This window comes from Ursus maritimus (assembly GCF_017311325.1).
Source record: "Ursus maritimus isolate PB19 chromosome X unlocalized genomic scaffold, ASM1731132v1 scaffold_X1, whole genome shotgun sequence".
Classification (NCBI taxonomy): Eukaryota; Metazoa; Chordata; class Mammalia; order Carnivora; family Ursidae; genus Ursus; species Ursus maritimus.
This window is the reverse complement of record NW_024423319.1, coordinates 8,006,648-8,025,753: the sequence shown is the minus strand read 5'-3', so window position 1 is coordinate 8,025,753 and position 19,106 is coordinate 8,006,648. Positions and strand designations below refer to the sequence as shown.

At 45.4% G+C, this 19,106-nt stretch overlaps 1 long non-coding RNA gene across 1 annotated transcript; it reads right to left on the bottom strand.

Moving 5' to 3' along the window:
* Nucleotides 1–6,151: 6,151 nt before the first annotated feature.
* LOC121102232 lies at nt 6,152–18,157 on the bottom strand. The gene is made up of 2 exons (XR_005834278.1): nt 17,241–18,157; nt 6,152–6,526 (listed from the first exon to the last, which is right to left on the bottom strand). It is a non-coding gene; the product is annotated as an uncharacterized LOC121102232 (long non-coding RNA).
* Between the last annotated feature and the right edge of the window lie 949 nt (nt 18,158–19,106).

Below are 19,106 nucleotides of genomic sequence, written 5' to 3'. Positions count from 1 at the left end.
CCATATTTTTTCAACTGTTCTATTCTTACCCTATAATTCCTATTCCTTTTTAAAAAATCTTGGGGCACCTGAATAGTGCAGTCAGTTAAGCATCTGCCTTCGGCTCAGGTCATGATCTCCAGGTCCTGGGATTGAGCCCTGTGCCAGGCTTCCCACTCATCAGGGAGTCTGCTTGTCCCTCTGCCCCTCCCCCTGCTCATACTTGCTCGCTCTCTCAAATAAATAAATAAAATCTTTTTAAAAACTCTTTTTGAACATTCTAAGCATACTCATTTTGAAGCCCCTTTCAGGTTTCTCTGTTAGCTATAGCTTCTAAGATGTGAATTCTCACATTTGTTGTGCTAGTCTCATGGTGGTTTATTTCTTCTTGGGCTTAGCAAGTTTGGGTTATTAATTCATCTTCAGTCATAATTACCAACACAGATGCATCCTCTACTACCTGGGTTTGAATTTTAGCTCCATCACTTAGTGGCTGTGTGACCTTAGGCAAGTTACTTAACCTCTCTGTTCCTTAGTTTCAGTATGTGTAAGATAGGGGTGTTCTAAGAATGAGCTAATATAAGCAAAGCACTTAGTACAGTGTCCGGCACATAATTAGGCAATTACTGTTATTTGGCAAGAATTATTTTACCTGGGTGGCCTGCCTGCCTATGTACCCTGAGTTATGTGACTCTCTTCCTGCTCCCTACTCAAAGCGACCAGTATACTTCTGAACTGCTTCCCCCCCCCCACTCCTATCCCTATTTATAGATTAGCCCTTCCAGCTGCTGGCTTTCTGTAGGAGTTCAGATCCCAGTGCCATCCCTACCCTGCCATTAACACCCTGCACCCAGGATGCCCATCCACCTTTGATTCCTCTCTACCCTGCATAAATGCTAATTCCTGCTCACTGCTGTGGCTTTGAGCTACCTCTTCATTTCTGGCACTGGAATTTGTTTGTTTGCTTTTGCTTTTGATCTCTACTACATATTGAAATTTTTTTTTCCACATCCTTCAAAATCGTTTACTTATTCACTAATCCATTCAGCAAAAATATGGATTGTAGGATCTGGCCCCTTGCTAGATCCTACAGGAGAATGAAAAAAATCCAATTTGTTCCACCGGGTAGCGGACACCCAGGTAGATAAAGCTATGCAAATCAGTGACTATCATGAGCATGGTTTTTTTACATCTTTTTTTTTAAGTTTTTAATTTAATGCCAGTTAGTTAACATACAGTGTTATGTTCATTTTAGGTGTACAATATAGTGATTCATCACTTCCCTGCATCCCCCAGTGCTCTTCAAGGCAGGGGCCCTCCTTACCCCCTATCCCCTGTTTCACCCACCTCCCACCCCCCTCCCCTACATATTGAAGTTGTTTTTAAACAACACATTTGGAGTGGAAGAGGCGCTTCCTGCAGCCAACAGCTCAGGCAACCAAGATGACCAGAAATCCCTACAGGCCCCTTCTAAAGAAGCTGACCTCTCCTTTGGACACGAGATCCTTGAGAAAACCCAGGACAAGAAGGGACGTGTTTTGTTTGCTTTCCTATCCCGTGTCCCGCACAGGTCCTGATACATTTGACATACATTTGCTGAATTAAGGAATGAAAGACTACATTGGGCACAGCAAGCACCGCAAGCGGCCAGCTCACTGCTAGGTTTCTCTAAGAATTACCACCACCATCACCACAGTACAACCCCTCCACCTTCCTTGTCCCTGTGAATGAGCTCTGTCAAAGTGATAGGGTTCCTAACAAATGAAAGTAGGTATAATTCATTTAATCAGTGACTGTCTCGAGGGTAAGCACCAGATGTGGGTTTCTTCAACTCTCAAAGCAAAATTCTGAACTAGAAATACGGCAGAGACAACAGAGTATTCTGATTTTCAGATGTTTTTTTCTTTTTTTTTTAAGCACCGGGGTAAAATGTGAAGCAGGTAGCTGATGCAATCTGGCAAGGTGAGCGTATAGCTCTGTTTATATAAAGACACACACATGTATCAGGCCATCAGCGGTATTTGTATAAACAGTGACTCTCCTATGAAGGTAAAGGCCACCCCCCTTCAGTTCCAGTGACTGAGATACATTTTTCCAATCCTGGGGGCAAATACAGATGCAGCAAGTTCCTTCTTCCCCCTTGGAAATTTGGCAGGCACAGCAATCTGCCTCTATTGCCACATTCCCGTGGGGTTTTATGACTGTGCATATGGCCTGTGTGAAGGCTTCACTTAGGTCACCTTATGCCTTTGGCGGCCAGCATGGCGTATGACGATTCAGGAAGACCCTGGTGTTTCCCAGATGGGTCCGGATCTGGCCATGCAATTACTGCCCTCCAGCTGGGAAATGTGACGCCAGGGTGATGAAGTGGTCTGTTCTTTATTTAAATTCAAAGATTGAACAAATACACACAGACACACAGACACACAGACACACACACACACGCATGCCCCAGTCCCCAACTGCAGGGTGGTGTTCTTTAGGATTTCATGTAGGATTTTCCTGAACACATATTTCCTAAGCTAATCTCCTATCCCGTCCCCTGTTTACTTGCCATCTTATCGTTCTTTCTTCCTTTGTTCTCCTACTTACTTAGTTCCTTATCATTGCTTTTAACCCGCTGGGAGTTCCCATTAACCCAGATGGTCTGTTTGAGGCCCTTTGAGACAGAGATGGGGACCCTAAATCCTTTCCCTTCATTCTCTCCCATGGCCACAGAGACTCCTGTCTCGGGGCCTTGATAATGTGGGAAGACGGATTCATGGGAGTCCCCCCACCCCTGGGAATACACATTACCGTCAGGGTGGACATTCGCATTAGAAAGGAGAGTCCTGGAATAAATTTGGTCCTAATCACAGTAGCTCTGATAACTCGTCCTTCCTTCCGTGAACCTACTTACTGTTCACTGTTACTTCTGAGGCAGCAGGGAAAGTATATGGGCTCTGCCCTTAGACAGATTTGGGCTCAAATGCCAGCTTCCGCAGGTGGTAGTTGGGTGACCCTAGGCAAGGCACTTACCCTCTCTGAGCCTCTGCTTCTCAATCTATGAAGTCGGAATCTGATAGAATATGTATTCAAAGTGCCGGACACACACTAGGCACTCTGTCCGTGGAGGCGGTGACTGTGATACGCTTGGATGCTGGTCCCAGTCCTTGGTCCTGCTTGTCTCACCCAAGACAGATTCTCAGTCATATTTTCTCAGAGTTCAAAGGAAGGCTTTAAACACCCACAAAGCATCTTCCCACAGAGCACCACTGAGCTCTGGGAGAAACAACAGACAGATCTCCGCCTGCCCTCAAGGGGCCCCAGCCATCTAAAGTAGCAGATAAGAGGAAAATGTAAACACTAGGGTTTAGGTTTCGACATATGAAGGGTGGGGGAGCACAAACATGTAGCCCATAGCAGCTGGCATCTGCTACATCATTCCCTGTAGAGCACTAATGCTATGGGAGTGCAGAGCAGGGGGGCTGCTGTTGATAGGAAGCCTTCCTGGAAGAGGCAGGGCCTGAGCCAAGACTCCCAAGAGTGAGATTTGAACAGACTTTTAGAAGATCTGGGGGCCCTGAAGATGCGTGCCGGACTGACTCGGCAGGCAGGCACAATCGTCATTTCCATTTTACGAATAAGCCAATGGAAGGTCAGGTCAGCCTAGTGACTTCTCCAAGTCCACTCAGCAAGAAATGGGGAGCACTGGGATTTAAGTAGAGATGCGTCTCTGATGCTTAAGGTGGTGTTCAAAGCTGGCTGCGACAGAAAAGACGGGCTTTTGCTGGAGAGTAGGAAATAGGGAGGTAGTGACGGTTTTGTAGGGAGGAGAGACGTGATGAAGGCAGTGTTTCTTCTCTATTCACGGAGCGGCACATGTTTAAGGGGAAGATTCTAGCACTAGAGGGGTCAGTAAGGAAGCGGTCGCAGTAACTTGGGGGTAAGGCACTGGAGGCCTGACCTGGGGGGCAGGGGCACAGTGGGAAAGGAGAAGGCATGGAAAACATGACTCAGGTCAAAGGGCAAAGCGACAGACTTGCAGGGAAGAGGCTTAAAGAATCTGGTCCGAGGACCAGACCGCTGGGCCTCACCACTGCCAGAGAGACTGAGAAGATGAGCTACTTTGAAGATTGCTGTTTCTCTAAACCAGGGTCTGATTTCCTTCACTACTATTGCTATTAAATCTTTTTATCAAAAAAAAATAAGGCAGGGGCGCCTGGGTGGCTCAGTCGGTGAAGCGTCTGTTTTCTGTTCAGGTCATGATCCCAGGGTCCTGGAATTGAGCCCTATGTTGGGCTCCCTGCTCAGCAGGGAGTCTGCTTCTCCCTGTCCTCCCAGGCTCATGCTGTCACTATCTCTGTCTCTCTCTCAAATAAATAAATAAAATCTTAAAAAAAGAAAAAGAAAAAGAAAGAATGCATACCCAGAGGAAACCGAGAGATTCGGAGTATGGGATACACTACAACACGTCTGACCTGAATTCTTCAAAAAGTCAGTGTCACGCGCTCACAAAATCAAGAGCACGCACTGATGTAGACTAAACAACGCCAGAGTGACATGAGTAAAAATGCAACATGCAAACTTTGAATTTGGATTCTTCTTCTGGATTACAAAATAAAAAAAAAAATCTCTAAAACACATTTTGAGGATGCTGGGACAATTTGAATATAGATTGGAAATGAGATGATATTAGATTATTTCTTTTCTTAGGTGTAATAATGGTTTGTGATGAGGAGGGAGAATTTCCTTATTCTTAGAACAATCATTCTGAAGAATTTAGGGTAGTGTTTCACGATGCCTGTGGCTTCCATTCAAGAGGGTTCAACAGAGACATATACACATCACACACAGAAATATATGACACCATATGTCAAAATGTTAATTGTGGAACCTTGATAGGTATATGATGTTCATTGTACCACTTTTATCGGTCTCTTTGTATTACTTTGAAAATTCTGAAAATAAAAATTGGGGCAAAAATACTTCATGAACATACTGAAAAGCTAAAAGAGCACAAAAGGGTATGTACTGAACCTTTCTACCCCAGGCACTCAGTACTTAACTACCTTTCCAGAAGCAACCACTGTTCACATTTCCTGAAAATTGCTCTGCATTTAGCAACCTATCTATGTCTTTATAGATCCTTTTTTGTTTTTAAATAGATGGGTTCATGCTAGAAATCTTTTTGTTCGCTACAGTAGAAACTCTCTTATCTATGCAACTGGGGGAGTAATTGGTCCGTTAATTAAAAATCCATTAAAGCAGAAGTGCCTGGAGACCTACCAGGGCCTCAGAGGCAGTGTCTTTTACGGAGGGCGTGGACAGCATCCTTTAATCCTGAGAGGTGGCTCCCCAGAGCCCAGGTTAACGAGCTTCCACTGCCCTGTCGAGCCTTCTTGGAAATTATTCCATATGACCGAGTGTGGATCTGCCTCATGCTCTCGGCAGCTTTTTAGATGAGCCGCTCGTTAGGATGAGTATGGTTTTAATCAGATTGTGCTTGGGGTGACGGGGAGAGATCACCTGGGTGGATCTAGCTTGGGCTTCCTGAAGTTGCTTGAGCCAAAATACCACTTGGGTATTTTTCGAACACGCTCCCCAGCTTGAGCACTGCTGCCCTAAGCAGTTGGAGAAGCGTGGCTGGAGCTCCAGGGGCAGGGCTGTTTTGAGGGATGGCAGTTCTTCCAGAAATGCTAGTTAAAGCAAAAGAGAGAAGGCATGATGCCAAAGAAATGCTGAGGTCCAAGGACAGAGCCCACAAACTCTCCTAGGAGCTTCTGCCCCCCCACCCCTCCCCCACCAAAGGTGATAGCCTCCCATTGCCATTAAGGGTGGTGGTGGTGGTTCGGGTCACATTTCCAAAGCATGTGCAACTTTGAAGACCCTCCCTCACTGCCAGCACCTGGGCATGCGCAAATCCCCCACTCGAAGTACGGCTCCTCCCTGCCAATGGGAAGAATTGATTGGAAAAATGTGATTCTAGAAATCAGATCTGGGACTGGACTGAAATTGCCTGAAAAAATGAAAGCATTGGCGCAATTAACAAAAAGGGACTGGATTCCTTTATTTGTTTATTTTTTTTGCAGCTAAATCCTGCACAGCTTGCAAACCTTGGGAGGCTGCCATCCTGTTATCATTCCCGATATGGACTTGAATTTCTAAGAAATGCCTTTTTTTTTTTTTTTGAGAACTGTGGAATTAAACCTCTACTCGAAGAAGTCCTAGGAGTCGCAGTCACAATGTCTCAGGATCAGTGGTGAGACAAGAGCCAGAGCTCTGGGGTCTTGAGTGCCCACAGACCCACAAAGCCGTGTACTGACCCCAAGTGGGTCCCTTTAGGAGTCCTAGAAAACCCAGCCCTGCATCTAAACCATCCTCTGAATTGGAACTAGCCAGATCTCTAGGTCATTTGAGGGAACCCCAAATGCCAGAGGGCCCCACTGGCTTGTCATACTGCCTGAAATAGTCACATTGTGAAGCAATGGAGTCCCCGTCTTCTCTAAAGCAGAGTGTCTCGGAGGTAGAGACCTTCCCCAATCTTGAAAGAAGATCAGCTTTTCACCTAAAGCAAAAAACCAAACAGAGAAGGAGGGGTAATGCTCAGTTCAGTTTTTGGTGTGAGCTTGGAGGGCAGACAGGGGTAGGCTGAGGAAAGGATGCCAGGAGGGCCCAGGGCCTGCCAGCATGGCCCCTGAGTTACTGGTAGAAGGAGGGAGGTGACTCCTGGAGTCCCAGGGAAAGGCAAAGTCAGCAGGGGCCTGGGTCAGGACTCTCATCTGTGGCCCCACAGGCACACACTGGCTCTGATGACTGTGATGTTGGGAGGCCATCCCCACAGTCTCCAATTCCCTAACTCTGTTGTTACCGTGACCACTCAGGGTGTGGGCACTCTGCATTTTCTGTGAGCCCGTTTAACCCGCAGATTCTTCTGTATGTCCTGTTATTTGGTGGCACAGACAGACGTCATAGCTGAGGGTCTTGCAATACATTTGTCCCAGCTCTGCTAGGTCTCTTAAGAAATCTACAGTTCTGATTTTTTTTTAAACTTTTAACTGTCCCTCCAACACTCTTTATTTTTTTAAAAAGATTTTATTTATTTATTTGTCAGAGAGAGAGAGAGAGCTAGTGCACAAACAGGGGGAGCAGCAGAGGGAGACGGAGAAGCAGGCTCCCTGCTGAGCAAGGAGCCCGATGCAGGACTCGATCCCAGGACCCTGGGATTCTGACCTGAGCCGAAGGCAGATGTTTAACCCACTGAGCCACCCAGGTGCCCCCTCCAACACTCTTTAAAGTGCATAGTATGTGCCAAGTGCTGGAGTAAGCATATGAGATATGTTGTTGACCTAATCCTTACCACAACCCTGTTGTGCGGACACTGAGAGGGTAAGTAATTTGGCCAGCTCTGTTTGCCTGTTTAGTAACAGAGCTTCTAGAAGTCATCTGGCTTGCTGGAATCTTTGAGATTACTTTTCCTAACTCAAGCTCATTTCTGAATTGTCTCTCCCCATTGATTCAGCTCCTATAGTGAGAGATTCGTCTGCAAAATGAGGTTGCCTGGGATAGCTCTGTTAGGGAGTCAGCCTGACCACAAGACAGCCTCCTGACTCACCTGGGGACCGTCTCCTGTAGAACCAAAGAAGAGGATTACCCAGCCTCACTAGGGTTGGCCACAAACCTCAAACTCCTTTAGAAGGACCCCAAAATGTCTGTGAAAAGCAATGGTCAGATCACTGACCCTACCCTTGGAGAATAAAGGAGCATCAGTGTGGCAAGTGTCCATCCACTTTGAGCCACTTGACCTGCCACCTTGGGTCTCTCCTGACAAAAGCCTTCAGTTAACCCAGCAATTCCAGCCTAGGCTCCTGTCGGAGTCTGCCTAAACTAGCGAGATGGGTCACTGTAACCCCAAAAGCCTTAGTTAAAGTCAGGAAACACACTCAATCTCCTCTTCGGCAATGCTATAATGTCGAGAAATGGCAAATTTGCCCGTGAAGACGGAGAGGCATAAAGGGGCCCTGGGCACAGCACGGTCATTTGGGACACACACAGCCCCACCAGTATAAATTGAGAAATGAGAAAAGGGAAGTATTTGGCTCTAGATGAGTTTCCTTTTGTAAAGACTGTAGACAAAGGGGCTTGTCTACTAAAGACACTTTGTTTGGGTACAGGGAGAGCAAGCTCCAGCCCACGGGGCCTCGGGCAGGAGTCTGCGTGGTGGGTGTTGGGGTGGGTGGGGAGCGGCAGGTGGCTGGCGACCGGCAGGCTGAGGGCATGAGGAGGACACAGGAAGAAGAGGGGGCAGAAGGAGAGGGGGACAAGAGACTGGAAAGTGAAGGGAGCAGGCACAAAAGAGAGAAGAGGAATGGCCAGGATGTTCGTAGTAGGGGCAGTGAGGGGAGGACTCATGCCACTGACAATCTGCTTGCTTTCTTTTTTTTTTTAAGACTTTTTTATATTGGGGCACCTGGGTGGCTCAGTTGGTTAAGCAGCTGCCTTTGGCTCAGGTCATGATCTCAGGGTCCTGGGATCGAGCCCCCATCAGGCTCTGTGCTCAGTGGGGAGTTTGCTTCATATTTAATTAATTAATTAATTAATTATTCATTTGAGAGAGAGAAAAAGAACAATCGGGGGGGGAGGGTCAGAGGGAGAGGGAGAAGCAGACACCCCACTGAGCAGGGAGCCCAACCCAGGGCTAGACCCTGAGATCATGACCTGAGCCGAAAGCAGACTGAACCACCCAGGCGCCCCTCTGCTCGCCCTCTTGATAAAGTTATTTCCTGTTTATTCCATACAGTTGGGGCACTGGAGGTCTTACACCAATGATTTATCCAGTAATGGACCCTCACCGCCTTCAGTTATCAACACTTTTGTAACCCAACTTTGGAGAGATAGCCTTCCAAAAATATATTCACCCTCTATGGCTTTCTGACACAAAAACATTCTGAATTACCTTTTCTGGAACTCATGGTGAAAAAGGCAAGGAATTTGCTTATGAACATTGGTTTCGTTCTCTCAGCAGAAAGTGATTAAGGGCCTTCTGTATGCCAAGTGCTAGGCCAGGTGCTCTGGACACTGGTGGACACCGTGGACCTGGAGCCTTCCTGTGGACTTTGTTGTGCCTGTAATTGAGCCCCGGTTAAGATAGTCATAGGATCAATGCTACCACTTCCTAATCTATGGGCTGTGATGCAGTGAAACCTTTGAGGGTCTTAGGAATGAGTTGGGTTGTTTGCTCGGGACAGTGATGCCCGGGACCTCCCAATGGCAGCCGTCGATTCATGCTGTTGTCATTAAGTTCTTTCTCATCTGCCATGAAATTGGATGCCTATTTGTCTGGGCCGGGACCTGGCAGTGGCTTATCTCTTCCACAGAGTAAATTGTATATGTTTTGGGATCGTGGTCACTCAGCAGCATCTCTTCTTGCCTCTGCCCCAAGTTCTGAGCTGCAACTATAGTTGAGGTCGCTGGAAGTATAGCTTCCAGGGAAGTGAGGACTGACATCATAGTCAGGGAGTGCTGGTAAATGTTTAAACATTGGCTGTCTCAGTTGGTCAGGGAGAAGGGCGCTGATTGATGGTGTTTGCTGATTTCCGTGGTGTGAATATTCCCACCAGAGGCCATTCAAGCTCCCAATGCCATGTCACAGAACAAGGGGCAGAGAAGACATGTACATCAGCGCCCCATTGGAAAGTATTTCCGCCACACAGACACAGGAGTAAAGTGTAGCAAAAACAATTAGGGAGTCCATAGTCTCTCATACTTCATTCCCCCTTCTGATTACCCCCCTTTCTTTATCCCTTTCTTCTCCTACCGATCTTCCTAGTTCTTATGTTCCATAGATGAGAGAAACCATATGATAATTGGCTTCAGAGGGGAGGGGGTGGGGGAATGGGATAGGCTGGTGATGGGTGGTGGGGAGGGCACGTATTGCATGGTGCACTGGGTGTTATACGCAACTAATGAATCATTGAACTTTACATCAAAAACCAGGGATATACTGTAATGGTGACTAACATAATAAAAAAATATTAAAAAATAATAATTAGAGAGTAATGAGTATTAGGAGCATTCATTAGCTTTCATATACCTTGATTGCAAGTTTACGTACTTTAATTTTTAATAATTCCTGCAGGTAGGGGCGCCTGGGTGGCACAATGGTTAAGCGTCTGCCTTCGGCTCAGGGCGTGATCCCGGCGTTATGGGATCGAGCCCCACATCAGGCTCCTCCGCTATGAGCCTGCTTCTTCCTCTCCCACTCCCCCTGCATGTGTTCCCTCTCTCTCTGGCTGTCTCTATCTCTGTCGAATAAATAAATAAAATCTTTAAAAAAAAATAATTCCTGCAGGTAACAAACCAACTCCCAAAATTCATGGTGAACAGTCGGTTCTCACTATCAGCCGAGCAGAGCGCTACCTCACCTTTCTCTTAGGCTCAGCAGGAGAAAGGGAGGCTAATTAGACAGAGCCCCAGGGTCCTCACCCCAGCTTTAACCATGGTGGCCCCACTTGTATTCATGTTGTGAGTATTGGGATTCTGTGTTTGAACAAACGGTTGCAGTATGTTTTTAATGTGGGCTTTTTTTTTGAAAGACGCTGGTGTAGACGGTCTGTGAGGCTCCTTCCAGCTAGGATGGCCCAAGTTAGCCAAGTCTGGGTACCCTCCTGTATCCTCTCTCATTCCCTTGTCCCCTCTTGTCCCTCAGGCTTCCTATTTCTGCCATCCCTGTGGATTCTTTGGTCCCATCCCAAAGATCTCCATCTCCACGGAAGAGGGAGCTGTTATCACCTGATCTGGTTTAAAGTGAGATCCCTCCCAGGCATAGTTTACTCTTTTAACACATGACTCTGGAAGACTCTAAAGTTCTTCCAAATACAAAGGGATGGGCTTTTAAAAGGCAGAATTCCAAGAAAGGGGCGGGTACCCTTAAAATCGACCTGTGTTATACTTTGCATTCTCCTTCAAAAATCTCTGGATCTCAGTGAGTGGCTGGGTTACCCCCAAAGAGCTGCCCACTAGGGCACCTCTATTTTTCTTTATACAACACACAGGTCTTTGAGTAAAACCCAAAAACTTGTCTTAGCACGTGTTTGGTTGCTTCTCCACTGAATGCAAGCTCTTCAGCCATGGAAATGCATAGAAGAGTCCGCAGGAGTTATGGATATGACACAACCCTTTTCTGAAGACAAATTCACCCTCCTTAGCCTGCCAGAGAAAGTATTTTTCCAGGAAAACTAAACAGTAAGCACATACTTGGATGTTCCTTTCAGGTAAGAGAGGAGCCCTTTCTATCCCATTAAAGTTAGGCAATTGCCCAAATGATTTGCTTCACTGCCTATCATAACGGGGAGTGTGGGACAGAACCAGCAGGGGCCTACACTCGTCTCTCTCCATCCAGCAGTCACAGTGGAGCAAAGTTCATAGTCACAGGCACCCTCTGAAGCCTGCAGTCAGAGAGGCTGAGGCTGGGGCCACTCGGGAACCTCCCCCCTGTACACGCACAAGCCTGCAATGTTCCCACAGCTCAGTGCAGCAGCTCATCGGGGTCAGCGTTCTAGAACCAGAAGTGAAGTGATGGACTAGGGTGCGTAGAAGCTGGTGGACTAGGAGTCCATGGGATGAGGCACAAAGGTGAGCTTCCTGATCAACTATCAGGTCTGCTGGGTGCACGTTGTTCAGATGCAGATAGGCTACCAGGTGTGCACGGGGGGGGGGGGGTGTGTGCCCAGACCTAGGGGTCCACCCCATAGCTTTGCTTCTCAGGTTCTGTCCCCGCTCCTGACACCAGCAGCAACCTCCCTTTGTTCCCTTTTCACTGAGAGTGATGGCTCCCTATCTGAAGGCTCCAACTGTAGGGAGGTATGAATGCATGCCCAACACATAAAACCGACTCAAAGCCAAGCTCTGTCCAGTCTAGGCCAACTTAGGTGATAAATCTTGCTCAATTCCCTGGTCCGAATACCTTTGGCTACTTCTGCAAGCCCAGTCTATTCTTGATCCAAGGCTCCTTGGCCAAGGTCCCTGCGCAGTTGGCCCTTTCTTCTCTTCTCTGTCCAAGCTGAGCTCACCCTCCCCTCGCTCCCCCCCTCCAAAGTCCTTCACTTTCAGGATCGGAATCTTTGGAACCCAAACTTTCTCTCTTAGAAAAAGCTCTTCCTTTACCTCTAACTTTAGTCCAACCTAGGCTCCTGAATTCTCTTGAGTCTTCCAACACTTGAATTCTGGAGGAATCTTGTCTCTCCAGGGGAAGTAGTGGCTGTCTGTATTTATCTAGTAACATCAATGGCTAGTATCATTTATAGATCATGTCCAGCAGACAGCAATCTCAGAGTGTGCTTTCCCTGTGTCACTTGCTCCTGACCTTGGAGAGAGGTTTGAAATCTAAATGTAAGTCACCAGCAAAATACTGCCTTGTCAATGCACCAAAGAGAGGGAAAGTTAGCTTATCTTTCAGAAGTCCCCAGAGTATTGTGGACTAGCTGAGTAAGTGTAATTAGAAAAAGGAAAAGGAAGTCAAGGATAAATTCACATGTAGCTGAAGAAGTCTCATGATAAAGTGAATTTTTCCCAAGGTTGCCAGAAAGCAAGTCGTGCAACCTTTGGGAAATGGTGAGTCCAAGAATTTCCGAAGAGCCCCCACCCTTCACCTGGCCAAGTCCTTGATATCACCCAAGAGCTCTGATTGTCCCACTTCAGGCTCAAGAAGCAAGCTGCTTTTCATTGCTACTTTCCAAAGTGTGTTCATATCCATTATCTCACTTGATTGTTACCATGACCCTGTGAGGTAGGTAGGATAACTATTACTTTCCCCAGCCTCACTTCTGGAAGATTCCCAGGAGTCAGATTTTGCATAATGGTAAGTTGACAGCATTGGCTCCCTTTTCACATGCTAACAAAACCTGGCCTGGTCTAATCCTTATGTAAAGGGAAGAGTCATCATGCAACATCGACCTAAGCTAGGCAGAGAGAAGCCTGATCATCAGGGAGTGACAGGATTGGGGGGAGGGTGATCTTGAAAAATTGAATAATTCCACTCCTCCCTTCCCTTCCTGGAGCTAAAACCCAGGCTTTTGAATGGGAAGGGCTTCTGCTATCTTCAAGCTACACAAACCTTTCTTGAAGACTGGATGCTAAGACCAAATTTCTATATATTTAGCTATATTTGAACAACCCTTACCAAGTAATCAAGTGCCCATTGTGGGCCCAGCTCTGTGGGAGCGCAGAGAAGTATGAGATGTGGGCCCCGAACTCCAGGAGCTTACAGTTTTGCTGGGAGCTAAGCTTGTACACACTAGACAGCAATGCCTAGTAGCCAAAGTGATGAAGAGAAAGTCAGGGGGGATTGATGCAGCCAGGGGAGGCATCCCAGAGAGGCAGGACAGAGAGCATGAGCTCTGGGTCGGGCAACAAACATGGCTTCAAATTCCAGATCCACCATTACTAGCAATGCGAACCTTGAGCAAATCCCTATACCCAATCCATAAAATGGGGTGAAAATTAAGAAATACTTATTGTATCAGGTTAGTGAGAAGATCCAATGAGCCCAGTACCTGGCACATAGCACTTAATGCTGTTTAGCATCCAACAGATGGTATCATGAAGGCCCTATTTAAGCTGACCACTGAAGAATGGGAGAAGATTTGGAGACACTGAGGGAGAGAGACAGGACAATCCAAGGCACTGAATAAAACAAAGGCACTGAACTAAGAAGGAAAGGAAGTGTGTGAGGATGCCGAGGATACTGGTCTTACTAAAGCAGAGGGGACATATTAAGGCAGCAGGAAAAGATAAACTTTGTTAGGCTGCGTGCAGCTGGATGGTGAAAGGCCTTACCACCAAGCAGAGGAATTTAGACTGGATATGCTAGGAAGTGAGAAGCCACTGGAGAATTGCAAGCAAGAGAATACCTCGAGGATAGTGGTCTTAGAGTAATATTGACCTGTGGTGTGCTCAGTGACTTGGAGAGGGACTGAGGGATAGCCATTGTTTCAGGTATGATTTGATACAGGCCTGGATAGAATGACCATAGAAAACACATGAAAGGGGCGCCTGGGTGGCGCAGTCGTTAAGCGTCTGCCTTCGGCTCAGGGCGTGATCCCAGCATTCTGGGATCGAGCCCCACATCAGGCTCCTTCGCTGGGAGCCTGCTTCTTCCTCTCCCACTCCCCATGCTTGTGTTCCCTCTCTCGCTGGCTGTTTCTCTCTGTCAAATTAATAAATAAAAAAATCAAAAAAAAAAAAAAGAAAAGAAAACACATGAAAAATGTTTGCAGGGGGAAATTAACTAGATGGACTAGGTAATTAGAATGAGAAATGAAGGAGAGGGAAGAGTCCAAAGGGATTCCAAAGTTTTGAGTCTAGATGACTTGGAAAGTAAAATGGGAGTCAGGAAAAGTAGGCATGGAGGAAGATACGGGGTTCAATGTTCAGTGTGAGATGGTGGTGAGATATCCAAGTAGAAATGTCTAGAAGAAAATAGTGATACCCAAAGGTCCTAAGAGGGCATAATTTTTTTTTAACTTTTCAAGCCCCTTCACCCATTTCTCCTACTTCCTTTTCTTGTACTTCCTCTCTGAACAGAGGCAGACTTCATTACTGGTTAGATTGTTCTCTGCATAGATTGACAGTTGTAGTCCTTCCTTTTTGGTTCTATTAATTATTTTTCTTGTTCTATTACATTAGCTTGGACCTCCAGTAAAACGTTGAATAGTATAGGAACAGTAGTCCTGGACATTCCTATCTTGTTCCAAACTTTGAGAGAAAACATCTGTTTCACAATTTATTAACAAACACATATGTAGTGCTTCTATGTGCCAAGCACTATTATGAATACTTTACAAATTATTTAGTCCTCCTACAGTGTTATAAGATAGATATTATTACTATTGTTATTATTATTATTATTACTTCTATTTTACAGATGAGGAAACTGAAGCACAGAGAAGCTTTGTAACTTGCCCCAGGTCACACAGGTAGCAAGTGGCAGAACAGACTCAAACCTCCACTATCTAGCTTCAGAGACTGTCTTTGTAACCTCTGCTATGCCTGCTACGTCTTAAAGTATGGAGTTTTCTTTTTCTTTTTTTTTTAAGATTTTATTTATTTATTTGACAAAGAGAGCACAAGCAGGGGGAGTGGCAGGCAGAGGGAGAGGGAGAAGCAGGCTTCCCTGCTGAGCAAGGAACCCAATGAGATCATGACCTGAGCCAATGACAGATGCTTAACCGATTGAGCCACCCAGGTGCCCCTGAAGTATGCGGTTTTCTATAGATTTCTGGAAGATACTTGCAATCACATGAAACTTTTCTTTTATTCCGAGTTTTCTTAGAGCTTTTTAAGAGTAAATGGATGCCAAGTTGTCAAATACTTTTGCTATATTCATTGAAATGATCATATGGTTTTTCGCCTTTAATATGCAAATATAATGCATTACCTTGATATAGTTTCTAATGGGGAAGCTTGCATTGCTGGGATTCAACCTACTTGGTTATGTTATATCCTTCCTTTGCAAAAGTGCACGATTTGATTTGCTAGTAATTTATTTAGGGCTGTAGTATATTGTTATTTTTCTGTCCTCATACAATTTGGCATTGGTGTAATGATAGCTTGGGAAAATAAGTTAGGAGCTTCTCATCTTTTTCAATGCTCTGAAGCAGTTTGTTTGATAAGGGGATTATCTGTCTCTTAAAGGTTTTGTACAACTTACCTTTAAAACCTTTGTGTGTGTATGTTAAGAGGGCTGAGATGTATGCACGTTTGATTCTATTTGAATTTCTTCTCTAGTTTATTCGTGTAGTCAGATTTTCACCTTGTTCTCAAGCCAGTTTTGGTAATTTATATCCCCCTAGAAGACTGTCCATTTCCTCTGGGTTCCAAATTTATTGGTATAAATATTAATACAAAATACCAATGATTTATAACATCATATCTATACCACAACCTTTAATTACAGAGGTAGCCAAAGGTATTCTGAACAGGGAACTGAGCAAGATTTATCACTAATTACTAAGAATATTTCATCTTCCCTATACTTTTTAATGTATTCTAAATGTAGCTCTCTCTCACTTCTCTCTCTTTCCCTCTCCCTCTATTTTTTCTTACTCCTCAGCGGTTTATTTATTTATTTTTTTAAACAAACTTGCTAACTGTGCCCATTTTCGCTTGTATGGATCAACTTTCCATTTTTCGTGATTGTGTATTTTATAAATTTTTGCTTTAATCCCTGTTAGCAAGCCTTATTCCTGCAAAGCCCATCTGTCTGGAATATCCTTTCCTCCTTCCCTTTCACTTGGCTAACTCCTACTCATTCTTCAGTTTATGCATCATGTCTTTTAGGAAGCCTTCCCTGACCTTCCAGCATGATTTAAATGCTCCTCCTCTGTCCTCCCCCGGCAGCTTCCAGCGCTCATCATTCTATGTTATCATTAGCCGTCTGCTTGTCTCTCTTCCCTATTAGACTGTAAATTCCTTGAGGGTAAGGACCGTGTCTAGTTCATAATTGTACCTCCAAGTGCCGAACAGAGTACTTGGCATCCCCAGTGGGAATTCGAATGGAAATTTTATTGGAGGTAGTAACCCAGGAACTGGCAGGCAGATCTAACAAAGGGGCTCCCACTAGTCTGAGGTTTGCCTGAGGTTTGGGGTCTTAAAAAAAAAAGAAGGAAAAACAATGATCTTTGGTAGAATTTCTTTCCTTGATTTTTAAAAGAATCAAAACCCTTCAAATGTGTAATTCCAATGGTCATCTCTTGGGGGAGGAGTCCTTCCCCACTCCCCTTTCAGCCCTGTACTCCAGCAAGGATCTAGAAGGTTTTTTTTTTTTAAAGATTTTATTTTTTTATTTATTCGACAGAGATAGAGACAGCCAGCGAGAGAGGGAACACAAGCAGGGGGAGTGGGAGAGGAAGAAGCAGGCTCAGAGCAGAAGAGCCTGATGTGGGGCTCGATCCCAGATCGCCGGGATCACGCCCTGAGCCGAAGGCAGACGCCCAACCGCTGTGCCACCCAGGCGCCCCAAGGATCTAGAAGGTTTGACTGCAGAAGGAGCCCAGGCCAAGAGTTAGCCATAAAGGAGCTGAGACTAACTGGAGTTAAAAGGTCTATAGCTTGCTCCAGGATGTTTCCATTTAAAAGCAGCTTTCCTACACAGGGGTGCTTTCCTTCTCTACACTGGGGTGGGGGAACCTCATCCCACACTTCCGCTTCTCTGGTTTCCAATCTAATCTGAGACACCTTCCCTCTCTATTCATCTTCCCCCTACCCCCCCCCCTTTTACTCACCATTGACCCCTGGAGTTTTGTATTACTTGTGTCCAGGAGGTGTTTCGAGAATATGAGCTGAAGTAGTAGTTTGTGAAATTGGCAACATCTATGCGTCACGGCCCTAGGTTTTCTTCTGGAAACTTCTGTGGTTAGAATCAGGTCCAAGGAAAGCAGAACACAGGCCGAACTGAAAGACAAGTATACCAAAATCATGGAACACCACGAGCATTAGGGCCGGCTCCTGCCTGTTTCCCAGCCCCTACCTCCACCCTATCAGCCATGGTCTGATAGAAGACTCTTTCTAGAGACCAAAACACACACACACACACACACACACACACACACACACACACACACACACTAAAAAAACTGGTGACAGAGAGCTTTTCTGTGTACTGTGAATTTACTCCCTGGGAAAGATGGTCTCACTTCCTCATACAGTCTAGGTTCCTCTTTGAAGAAGGAATCATGAGACTAAAAATATAAAAACACTTTCAAAAGAGAACTCATCCTGAAATTGAAGGGAGGTCAGAGGAAGCAGGACCCCAAGAAGGCCCATGGTGTGCCACCTGCCTAAGACAGAACTAAGGGAAAGGAGATGGCCCACACAGAACTATGTGGACCCCAGGGCTGCTGGGACGGGGCAACAGGCTGAAGGGCAGCCTACTTCCGACCTTTCTGAGGTTGCTTTGCGATGGCAAATGTGTTTCAGGCACTGTGCTAGGCTCTAGGGATATAGCAAAGAACAGGACACAGTTACTGCCCTTAAGGAGCTTAGAGTGTGGTGTCTGTCTGGGAAATGATGTCCACGTTTGGAACTCTCCTGGCTTCTATGATATCTGGCACCTTGACTTGAACACGCACCATCTCCTCAGCATTTACAATGTCCTCAAAGACAGGAACTGTGTCTCATTCATCCTTGTACCTCCAGTGTCTAGCACCCTACTTAAAATATGGTAGGCACTCCATGAATATGTGTTACATGAACAAAGGAAGGAAAGAAGAGGCAAGGGGAGGATGGTGGGAAAGAGAATTAGATGTGAACACTAGCGCCAGTACTCCAGAATCCTGAGGCTGCCCCCAGAGTCATGGGACAAAAACCCAGGGATACCTAGGTCAGTGTCACGGAAGCTGGTGGTTTTAAATTGGTCACTTTTGGTGTTGCGTTACTAATCCTTGAAGGTATTAAAATAATAAGGTATAAGGTATTGTTCACCTGAAACTAATATAACACTGTATGTTAACTACAAAAAGGAAAAAAGCAATCATGAATACACCATGTAGATAGATCAATGTAATGAGAAAGAACTACTGAAATGTAAAGGCATAATATAGATATTATAATTGACATACAAATAAAAAATATAAAATAAGTAAAAAAATAAAATAAAATAATAAGGTAGGAAAACAGTTGGTGGTTCCTCAAAAAATTAAACATAGGATTACCATGTGACTCCACAATTCCACTCCAAGGTATGTACCCCAAAAGAACTGAAAACAAGGATTCCAGCTAGTACATGTACACATATGTTCACAGCAGCACTACTCACAATAGCCAATAGGTGGAAACAGCCCAAAGTCCATCCACAGATGAATGAATTTAAAAAGTGTGATATATCTACACAATGGGATGTTATTCAGCCATAAAAAGGAACAAAGGACTGATACATGCTATGACTTGGATGAACCTTGAAAATGTGATGCTCCGTGAAAGAAGCCAGGCACCAAGGCCACGTATTGTATGATTCCATTTATTGGATACATCCAGAATAAGTAAATCTATAGAGACAAGACATAGATTGATGGTTGCCAGGGGCTGGATGAAAGGAGGAAATTGGAAGAATCTGCTAAATGGGTAAGGGGTTTTACTCTGGAGTGAGGGAA